At 34.0% G+C, this 11,838-nt stretch overlaps 1 long non-coding RNA gene across 2 annotated transcripts; it reads left to right on the top strand.

Annotated features, from left to right (window-relative positions):
- Positions 1–396: 396 nt before the first annotated feature.
- On the top strand, positions 397–11,472 carry LOC143676036 (uncharacterized). 2 transcript variants are annotated; one of them, XR_013171774.1, is made up of 3 exons: positions 397–467; positions 2,354–2,469; positions 11,348–11,472. It is a non-coding gene; the product is annotated as an uncharacterized LOC143676036 (long non-coding RNA). The 2 variants fall into 2 exon arrangements; XR_013171773.1 differs by lacking the exon at positions 11,348–11,472 and adding an exon at positions 7,567–7,881.
- The last annotated feature ends 366 nt before the right edge of the window (positions 11,473–11,838 follow it).

Below are 11,838 nucleotides of genomic sequence, written 5' to 3'. Positions count from 1 at the left end.
GGGGGGGGGGGGGGGGGGATGACCCATCACAACATGAAACTTCCCAGAAGCCAGAAGCATGAGGGAGCTAACCAAGGGGAAACAGAGTAAGGCAACATCTCCCAAAACCTTGAGACAGAGGAGAAGAAAGGAAAGGGGAAAGGGCAAACCCATCCAGGTGTCTTCGAGTCAGTGCAGTGTAGCTAATTAGCAAGAGAACTACAAGGTGACAAAAGTGCTTGGGGCCTAAGAAGCCCAGGAATTTAGCAACAAAGAGACACCAGATGAAAATAGAAGTTTTGCAGGATGTGCAAAGCATAGTAACTCTAAATGGCTAAAATTTTGCTTATTTGGGCTATTTTTAATCAAATTTCCTGTTTAAGAATTTGAATATAGCACTTTTTTTTTTTCTAACAGGTCCAGGCTGTGAAGAGGTAAACCACACACAAGGCCACTCACTGCACAGAGGGTATCCTCAGCTTTCTTCTGTAAGTCATGGCATGGATGTGCTGGAACAAGTAAGGAAGGTCCCCATAGCTGTAACTATGGGCATTTGACCAAGACTAAATAGCTTTTAGAGATCTTGATGAAGACCTTCTACCAAAGATGACGGCTAAAATAAACTCTTAATGTATGTTTGTTTTTGTTATGGGCAAGCTCCGGAAATTGAACCCGGGTCTCCATCATGGCAGGTGAGAACTCTGCCACTGCACCACCGTTGCCCACCCTAAATGTATGGTTTTGATAGTTTTCTAGTGTGGCAGATTAAAATTTAGATCAGGATCCCTCAAATATAAACCCTGAGGGAAATTCTAATGCTTTTTTGGGGGAGGAGTACACAGGGTCATGAGTTGTGGGAAAAAGGGAAGTAAGTCAAGAAAGGAGTAAAGCTGGCCACAACACACAGGGATGCCCCCATTCAGGCCACATAGAGCACAGTTTCTCAGAAGTACCCATCTAGAGAAGAGACAAAGAGAAATTTTTGCCTTCTTCTTTGGTTTTTTATGCCTTAAATGTCAAAACTCAATACAAGGAGCATTCACCGCCTTACTATGCCAGATTGTGTTATCTGGCCCGGCCAGCAACCCCTAAGATACAAATGTCACATTTATAATGCAGTGTTAGGTCTAAATTCAGAAGGTTTTGAAGGAACCAGAGTCTTAATAGATGCTGTTGGAATTAGACTGGCTATTAGAATCAAAGGTTCATCACTATCAGACTGATGAAAGTTTTTCAGGTTCCTCACCCAGAAGTGAGGTTAGACATTCATCAGGGCACAGAAATGAAATTATAGAGCTTATATCTAGGGCTCTCCCCCTGAGCAAGCCACTCAGGAGTTAGATGAAACTGAGTGAATCTAGGGATGAGCATACATGCAAAATAGTTATTCCTTTAAATCATGCGATATGAATCCGCCAACTTTACCTGAAATTTAAATTCATTGAAGTGATAAGAGTGGGGTGATCTCTTTATTGGGCACAACTGACTTTATTTCAGTGATTTTCGTTTTTGTGGTTATATATTTTAAACACAGACTCACCTGGCAATACTCATGCAAATTTAGCTCTTTTTGTTTTTGATGAGGAGAAGTAGTCAAATTAGTGAACTTAGCTTCTCATGTAGTTTTAAAAAACGTGTCTTAAGATATCCACCCAACCTATTGGTTCTAGAGGTAGTTATTTACCTGGAAGCTCTTGATCACCTTTTTTCCTTTAGTCAAGGACAAAAATTCTCTCTCAAAGTATTTTAAACTATAGAAAACTTATAATTAATGTACAAGCTCTAGGTGGCTGAGATTTGCTTAAATATTGAGGGAATGATCATGCCATCTGTTAAAATGAACAACAAATAGTACCAGTCAAGTAGTATATAGTATTTGGCCCCAACTTAATTAACTATTTAAAAATTAATTATTTCGCCCTGGGAAACAGCTATGGTTAACTATAATTTTTTTTTAGATATTATCAAATCTAGTGTTTGATCATAGTATTAGAGACATATCAAATGTATATTTTTCACTGCTATAACTGTATACCACAGATCGGATCATAGTCTAAAAGACGAAGCAAAGAGAATCACAGAAACACAGTTTAATTTGTTCTGAAAGTATAAACTCTTACAGATCAAATTATTTGTATTATTCACAAATGTGAGAACAAAGGCGGCATTTTTTTTAATTTGTTATTTTTATTAGTTTCAAAGAGCCATTTACACTAATATTATTAAGTGTTCTACTGGTTAATATGGATGTTTAATATGATTGACAAATGCATTAACCTGAGGAAAAAATAATGATTAAAGCAAATTGCATAATTTTCAACTTGACATTAAAATGTTGTTTGGGAAAAATAATTGCCAAATAATTCCACCACAGGAGCACTCGAGTAATAACAAGAGGATTACAAATGCTGTATTTAACATGGAACTCAAAATACCTCTCAAGAAGTGGGCACTGATAATTATCTAGAATACTTAATGGAAGACAACATGGTAAGAGTGAAAGCATCATGAAAACTGGAAGAGATTATTCAAATTTAGCATCTAATCAGTCTTCTATGTTGAAATCACTGCCACAAAATTTTAAGAGAAAAGTGAATAGCATATTTCTTGGGATAGACTTAAGGGAGAGCGTTTGGTATGATTAAAGTGTCATTCGTGGAGCACTGGAAACTCTCAACTTTTTTTTTAATTATTAAAGAGATGCCCTTAGTTTACAATTGGACTTTTGGTCAGTTTTGTATTCATGGCACAGACTGGCCATACTTCATCTTATTTTGTTTTTTTTACTATTTTTCCATTTTCCAGAATGTCATAACAATATCTAAGATATAAACTATCAGTACAATGAGAAAACTCTTACCTACAGTCAAAGAAAAGTTAAAATTTTACATAACAAACCCATACAGAAGTTAAACATTCAAAAGTTCAACATTGACTAAGAAATTGCTGTGGTTAGTCCACAATGCCTATGACCAATCTCTCCACACTTGTCCTAAGATTGATTCTGTTTTATTCTTAAATCGACAAGATTTCCAGAGATTTGCTAGGCTTTTCCAGTATCAGTGTAAAGGTAAGATTATAATAAAGACCATTTCTAGCTCATCTGTAGAGAAAATAATGGCACTCTAATCTCTGTACTTCTATCCTCTGGCTTCTTCATTCTGGAATCATTATAGGGCTTTCCAAATGGACCGACAGCACACATTTTGTTATTGAGAATGATAGGAAAAAGGAAAATCAAACACATTAAAGGACACTGTAGAAGGATGATTTCTTTTGCAATGTGTGAAGCAATAGAAACCCAAAAACTTTGAAACTTATTAAGAATTCTGAATCCTACTCTTCATAGATTGTTAAGAAGCAATCAGAGTATATAGTAGGTCATATTATTAGTTTAATTCTCCACGTCTTCTTGATTATAAACTTTGCCATCTAAGGCAAAGTAGAAGGGACGTAATAACACACCTGTAAGATCAAGCATTTCCCACTTGGTTGGGAAATCAGATATTAAAAGATGCACCTCAAGGAGTCTTATAAAGACTTATAAAAAACTTGGATTGCTTGGGATTGTTCACTCTTACACCTTTTCTATTCTCACAAGAAGGACATGCTTGAGCTATTGTTATAGAGCAAAGAAGAAGGTGACAGAAACATGAGCAGAACTATCTCCAACCAGACCCATGCTAGTTAATAAGCCAACAAAGGAAAAAAATGGAATCATGAAAAGTAATTAAATAATCTAGTAAAGGGCAAAAAAAAGGGAACAAAGAAGAAATAAGACAAACAAAATAAATATAGCTTGGTGATAAATTTAACATAACCATATCAATAATCATATTAAATATAAATCATCCAACTTTTCCATTTAAAATACAGAGATTGTCATTTTGAATACACATTAATACCAAATTATTTGCTGCATTAAAGAAAAGCTTTCAATGTAAAGAAAAAATAGGTTAAAAGTAAAAGAACTTACCAGTAGTCCATTACTTTTTATCACCGAGTAGTGCTCCATGTTATGGATTACCAGTTTGTTTAAACACTCAGTCTTAAAGATATTTATCTTCTGGATAGTATTTAGATTTGGCAACTATGAATAAAGTTTCTGTGAATATTTGTGTACAGGTTTTCATGTGAACATAGGTTTTCATTGATACGTGCAATAATTTTGATGAATTTTGAGGGAATTTTTTTAAGTCAGTCCCCAAAGATTATATACTGCATGATCACATTTATATAATCCTGAAATGGCAAAAGTATATAAATGGAGAACAGACAGGTAAGTTCCAGTGGTTAGGGATAAAGACCAAGATGATACGGGGAGGTGAGTGTCACTGTAAAAAAGCAATACGAGAGATCATTTTGCTACAAATAACATACAATAAGTCTTTAAATGACAATTTTATGTTCATAGATTCAGAAACAATTACCAAAGTTTAGGAAGTGACATATACTGGTGCACAATTTTTTTTCCTAAATAAAAGAAAGGAGAAGAAATGGGCTAGCTTATAAGGCCAAATTAAAGATATTCATTTGGCATTTCTCTTCTAAAATGAGATGTATGTGCATTTTTAATTATGTTTTTGACACTATAAAAACAACTATCATTTAAATCATACTGCTGCAGTTTGATTCTTTCATACAATATGTAAAGTTTTATACAGGATATCACAGTGCACCATAACATCTGTCTTTAATCCAATTTCCTACTCAGTTTATGTATAAACAGTGGTTTGTAGGAAAAGCTAAATTGAATTTTTCTCACATTTAACCTTCTCTCCTATGGCTTTTAGGCCATGCCTTCTATCTTTTATGCACTGCCTTGAATTCATCTTCGTAAGTATTATTTTCTGGCATGAGATGAAAGGAGAAAACCTTCTGCCAATATTTGCCTATTGATCTGTCAATAATGTTATTACTGCACTGATCACATTGCATTTATGCTTCATATTCCAGCACTGTACTGATTAGTTTACTGATTTGTCTGTAGACGATGATATATATTTGGTATCTCATAATGTCTCAAAGTGTCATAAATGTATACAAACTAACCATATACCTGCTAATGAAAGACTAAGTAAACTAATGAAGTCAGAGTATAAGAGACATAATAAACATAATGTTTCTTTTCTGTGAAATCCCAGCCTAAAAAAAAAAAAAAGCATATTTGAGCTCAGTAGGTTTAAAATAGAAATATCGTAAAGGAAGATGAGGTTGAGTCAAACTTTATGGAACATGAAAGTACTGGATTTCTAGAGTTCTTAATTCTGGCGAGACACTGAATGCACAAACAAGATCAAGTGTGTCTTTTTATTCGAGTTAGAAAGCCAGCAGTAATAGGAAATTTGTGACTGTGAGTTTAAACTTTCATAATGAGAAATACTATGTTCCCTAGCAGTAACTGAGACTTAACATGTTCTAACCTTAATAAGTTAAAGCTGTTCACAAAACTTAGTTTTGATGTTGACATTTCAAAAACGACCCTAATTATCTGAACTAAACTTTTTTTATGAAATATGCAAATTTTTAAAAACATGCTACTTTTCAAGGAATAGGCTTGACACCATAGGTTGGTTTCAAGTATCTATGATTTGGAGAATGAAAATAAGTTCATAAACATAATATTATAAGAATATTTCAGAGCTCTTAGTCTTAGAAAAGGATAATTTGCTTGATGACTTATATAAAAGCTTCTGAAATCTTTTCTTTAAAATATCTCCAAAGTATAAACTAGAATATTCCTAGCTTTTGGTGGTTTGGAGACATCAACAGAAGTGCCAATTTATTTGAACTTTCTACTATAATGCGTTTGTTATTTATATAAAATGATGTTTTATATAAAAAAGAATCTTCAAAAAGATCCTTATATTTATCCTCTAGCATATTCCAAAACTCCATTTAAGAAGCCTGGAATTTAGCAGTTTATAAGTAGAGATGAGACTTCCTGATGAACGATGGACTTAGATTACACACTCACACATTAAAAGCTATTGGAATCTGACGACAAACACAAGGATATTGTGAAGTAAATCAATATTAATACCATAATCAAACGATTAATTTGGAGAGGTCTGTTTATAAGGTTCAGGGGACTATGGAATATTCTATGCCAGGAAATGCTCATAAACACATGGAAAACACTTCAAAATTTCTCCTGAGAGTTCTAGCTCTTTGTCCAATGGAAAACATCTGAGATACAATTATATGAAACTTATTTATCTAAAAAGATCTTATAGGAAATTTTCTTTTCTGGAGAATAATATTGCAAATATTCAAACTTCCTTCAAAGGTATCAAGTTTGAACATTGCAATTGTTGCAGTTTCTTAAAGAACTAAAAATTAACCACCACATAAATGTCACAGAATCTTAAGACACAAGAAAAGCCATAATTAAATTGCACTTAAGCGTGAAGGGCAATTTAAACATAGTTTTAATGTAATCCCCCAATCAGTGTTCATGTCCCTATAATAATTTATTTGGAAGAATGCTTAAGAAATAGTTATGAAAGGACTACATATCCAAACAGGGAGTATCAAATTATTAGTTATAAAACTCTTTTTGAGTGGCAATAACATAATATTATATAAAATGTATTTTTGTGGGAAAATGTTTTGTTCAAGTGTTAAGCATGCAATTTTGCATGAGCTTATATCTTTGGTACCTGGAAATGAGGCTAAATTGTTCCAATTTAAGAATTTTGACTATGAAAATTCCCTATGTACTTGATAAATTCCATCAAAGATCTGTTTGATTTCAGAAATGAGCTTATAAATAATTGAAAAAAAGCCCCAAGAAAGAGATACAAAGAAGGGATCTGGAAAGGAAGATCGACTCAGGATATGGGTACTTGCATAGGTAGCAATTCCAGCAACTTAACAGCAATGTGGAGAAAGAGCTAAGACCTCAGAACTTTGTAAATTGGAAAATTAAAATGAAGATTATTGGAAAATATTCACAAACTTTAAAATCTAGGCAGTAAAACAATATTCTAGAGAGAGAAAAGCAATTTTACCCATATAGGAATATTGCAAGGCAACAAGGGGCTAATTTTGGGTATGGTAGATAACAAGAACTAGATTTAAACCTATCCTGAGAAAACAAATCTGCCCTACCATAAAATACCCTCAACATAGGAAAATAAAATATTTCTTGTTATGGTTGTTTCAGTCGCTGTCTTTGGGTAGGAATCTCTCTCTCCTCTCTCTCTCTCTCTCTCTTTCTTTCTCTCTCTCTCCTCTCTCTCTCTCTCTCTCCTTCTCACCATCTTTCTCTCTCTCTCTCTCTCTCTCTCTCTCTCTCTCTCTCACTCTCTGAATATCCCCCTCTCTCCCCTACACCTTTATCCCTCTCTCCCTCTTGACAGCTGGATAAATTAAAAAATACTCAATATAATCCTTTAACTGCAAAATGCTTAGTACAGTCTTTCGTAGCTAAAAAAGTTACTTGGTAAAATCACTTAACTCAAGCAGCCTTGAACTATTTTAAGCATCAAAAGCCCTTAGTGAAATAGTTTGCTGTTGGTCTAAACTCAGCAAAAAGAAAACATACTCTCTGTTCCCAGAAATCCTTCTTCTCTCTGCTTGCAGATGATATGAACTAATCTTGGCACCTTCCTCATCTTTAATCAGAAGACCAAAAGCCTGGATGGTGAAAAAAGAAAGAAGGGCCTCTCAGATAATAAGACATGCTGACCAGGCAAGGTGAAGCAATTGACAATTATTCGATTTTAATGAATATTTTGACTTAGGTTTTTTTTTCCCCTACCTTTTTCTGCTTTCTTTGGGACCTTTGCTGTTTCTGTGTCTGTTTGGGGATTTAAAATCCTAAACCACCCTTCCCACTCTGAATTGGTCTTGGAAATTATTTTCCTCCAATGCCTTGATGATGCATTTACAATAAACTCACCTTCTCACCAAGATTAAGAGACTTACTTCTCTGTTTGATGCCTGATCAGTTGGTTCTGATTATTTAAGGCTGTGTTTCCAACAGTAACACCCTCACTCTCTCCCCCTCTATCTTTCCTTCTCCCCCTCTCTCCATTTCCCTCTCTCTCCCTCTCACCCTCACTCTTTCTTCTCATTTGAAGTCTTCAGTTCATCCTTTTCCCTTATCAGTGTATACAGTGTATCTAACCACAACCAGCCAACAGCTCTATACCTCCTAATTCCACAAAACTCCACAATGGTGTCAAAAACTAACCTCCAGAGGCTGGCTTCATATAAGTGAGGCATTAGCAGAATGCGATGGTGATATTTTGCCAACCCTTTTGCCAACTTATCTCATGGATTGGAAGTGTCATTCTGATAATGGGAAACAGAGTCTTTAGTGCTTTGAGTTCAGTCAGAGTAGGAAACCAATCATAAAAAAAAACATGTTTAAGATTCTGCTTCTTAAGAAGCACTCTGGGTACCAAGCTGTATTAGCTAGGATTCTCTAGAGAAACAGAATCAGCAGGAGGTATCTATAAATATAAAATGTATAAAAGTCTCTCACGTAACCATGGGGATATAAGAGTCCAAGATTTGTAGGGCAGGCCACAAGCTGGCAGCTGCAATGAAGGTCCTCCACAAACTCTCAGGAGAGGCTGGCTGGCTGAAGCAGGAAGAGTGATTGTCCCTTCTGAGTTCTCCTTAGAAGCCTTCTGGTGATTAGGTTAAGCATCACTAATTATAGAAGACACTCCCCTTAGCTGATTGCAATCAGCTGTGTATGCTGCCAACAAGGTCATGATTTAAGTCCATGAAATGTCCTAATAGCAATCGACAGGCCAGTGCTTGCCTAACAAGACAACTGGGCACCACCACCTGGTCAAGTTGACACATGAACCTGATCATGGCACCCACACATTAGAGAACAGATGAGAGTAACATTCACTGTAAGCCAGAGTCTCTGAAAACACCCAGAGGAGTTAAACCTCAAAGACTATGTTGAGATTTTCAGTTGCAGAAAACAAAATGAATATGTTTTAGATAAATAAAAGGGCAATTTAAATAAATCAACATTTAAAAAGAGTTTATTAAATGAACTGGTATTTAAAAGGAGCACTGCACGTACTAAAATAGAAACACAAAAGAAGTTGAATTGAAAAGTATATCAGCTATAGCTAAAGAAGGAAAGATTGAAAAAATAAATCAAATAATATTTCAAAGACACATAAACCTAACATGAAGATTTGGGGATACAGAACACAAACAGAATAAAATCATTTCTAGTATACATTTAATGTGGTATGTAGAATGATAAATTTTATTTCACTTATTCTTCTATCAGACTGCAATCCTTTAAGATACCTTTTTGAAAATAAAAACTGAGAACTGTAAAAAGAAAACCACTTTAAAAATTAGTTTAAGAAAATGCAGGATGCTAATCTCGATCAGGAGGAGTTTATTAGATGTAAATATATCAAATTAAAAATTGAAATGTTGCTAATTTTTTACTATATTAAAAAGGAGATACTTATGTAACATAAAAATGCAATAATGTTAAAACACAAAGAGAACACAAATAATTTATGTGAGCAATATACATTTTAAATCCTGAAAATAAAAAATAAGATTAACTCACACAAGAGAAGACTTTATGGTCAATAAACATTTTTAAATATGCACCATCGCATAAATTACTAAGGAAATGTTTATTAGAATATAACCTGGCAAATTGACAAAATTAATGAGCTGATTAAGTGTTTTTGAAGATACGGAGGATAACAGAGTCATATACTCTGTAGGGATACCAAAAAATACAAATTTATGGGGAAAGTTTTTGGCAATATTTAGTAACATCAAGGGTTCACATGGAATATTATCAGCAATTCACTTCTAAATTCTAAATTTATATACACTGATCAGAGACATCTTTACAGAAATATTCAAGGAATACATAGAAAAATACTTGCCAAAAATATGAAATAACCTACATGTTCTTCAGTGAGAGTATAAGTATTTAAATTGAGATATAGTCACACAATTAAAATGATCAGCATAGAAATGCACATGTCAACAGTTAAAAATCTCAAATACAAGTTTCTTCGCTTCTTTGATAGCAAAGAAGATTTATTGCTATCATTCATGAAAATTTTTCACAACACACAGAAATTCTATATATTATTGTGGCTACTAAGAACACAGTAAAAGAATATACTATATTCTGTATTCAAATATACTATATACTATATTCAAATGAAAAAAATACACATCAACATCAAGATAGTGATTCAATTTGACAAATGTAGAAAGATGGGAATGCAATGGTCCATGGTAATGAAATTAGCTGTATCTGTAAAGTGGTGTTTATTTAATAAGGAAGAGGAAGGGCAGAGATGACAACCAAATATTTGTTAAATGTAGTTGATATGTTGATTTGGACATAGGTTTCTATTATATTAATTTTCAATTTTATATGTATGAAATACTTTGATTTTATTTTAATTGTAATTATATTGATAGCATCAGAAGAGATCTCTCAAATATCCCCATCACCTCATGCAGTCTGTTTCCTTTGCATATATATGCAGCAGAACTTAGCAAACAATATTGAACTTGAGCTTCCGTGAATTTACATCATAGTGAAAAGATGTATTCTTTTTCTTAAGAAACATCTGCTTCTCTCTAAAGGCTTGGGGTTTTCATGCAGAGGTTTCTTAATGCAAAGAGAAATCAGGTTCTGGATTTTGCCTTAATTTTCCACAGTAAAAAGTCCTTGTAGAAATTCATTTTGGTCACTAATGAAAGAAATACATCTTACCTAGTTGGTGTATGCCTGTTATTTTACTATTTAATTTTTATTCATTTGTTTAGCAATATTTCATTATCTTCATGATTAAAATAGATGTTCATCCTGGTATGGTAAATTCCAGTGCCCTTATTTCCAGGTACCAAGAAATACTTGTTGGACCCATGTATATCCTTCTCACTGTGAGGGATAGGGCATGCAGAAAAATAGAGAATTTATTTCCTGATAGAAAGAAGAAGAAAAATTATGGCAATTCCATAACTTTAGAAAAGGACAGGAGAAATCAGACAAATGTATAACTGATAGGCCTTTGTTATACATTTATGAAAGCAAAGATTCATCTATGTAAACTGTAGCACCTCGAAGCTTCATGGGGAAATTGGAAATTAAGCATCATGTATGTATTTTCCATTTTATGTATTTCCCTTTTCTATTATTACATTAGTAGGACATCCATTTAATGAAAAATCATAAAATACAGACAAGGAATCATGAAAAATAAATAATAGCCTTCTCAAGAATATGTGCTGAGAGGAAAATACTCCTAGGCATTAAAATGTATTCTTTAAGAAACTTTTTACAACTTGATTGGGTAAGATAACTTTCTTTTCTTTTTTTTTTTTTTGGCATGGGCAGGCTCTGGGAATTGAAGCTGAGTCTCCAGCATGGCAGATGAGAACTCTGCCACTGAGTCACCATTGCCCGCCCTAAGATAACAGATTTTGATGCTTCAGGCAGTTGGAAGAAGGCAAAAACATTCATTCCCACACCTGCTTCTAATTTTTAGCAGGGATTATCAATGGAAACTAAGAATTAGGAATGGAACATAAACCATGTTTATGATTAGATTCATCCATTCATGGATGTGTCTATGAATTTCTGCCCTAAAGAAGGTATATAATGTGGTGGTATGCTGTGCACTTGCAAAATAAAAGGTAATGGCAAAAAAGTCCATGAAGTTCCAGCCTCAGTTTCAGAGGACAAAGGGGATAATTATTACAATACATTGTTCCCTCCTTAGTCTGTCCTAACTCATTGACCCTGGTAACATACGGATACTATTAAGGAAAGAGGACTGTATAAAAATTGAAAGAGCTCTGTGCTGGTTTGAGAGTGTTATGTACCCC

The sequence above is a fragment of the Tamandua tetradactyla genome, chromosome 3, assembly GCF_023851605.1.
Source record: "Tamandua tetradactyla isolate mTamTet1 chromosome 3, mTamTet1.pri, whole genome shotgun sequence".
Classification (NCBI taxonomy): Eukaryota; Metazoa; Chordata; class Mammalia; order Pilosa; family Myrmecophagidae; genus Tamandua; species Tamandua tetradactyla.
Note: the sequence above shows the minus strand (reverse complement) of the source record. Positions and strands in the feature narration are given on the sequence as shown.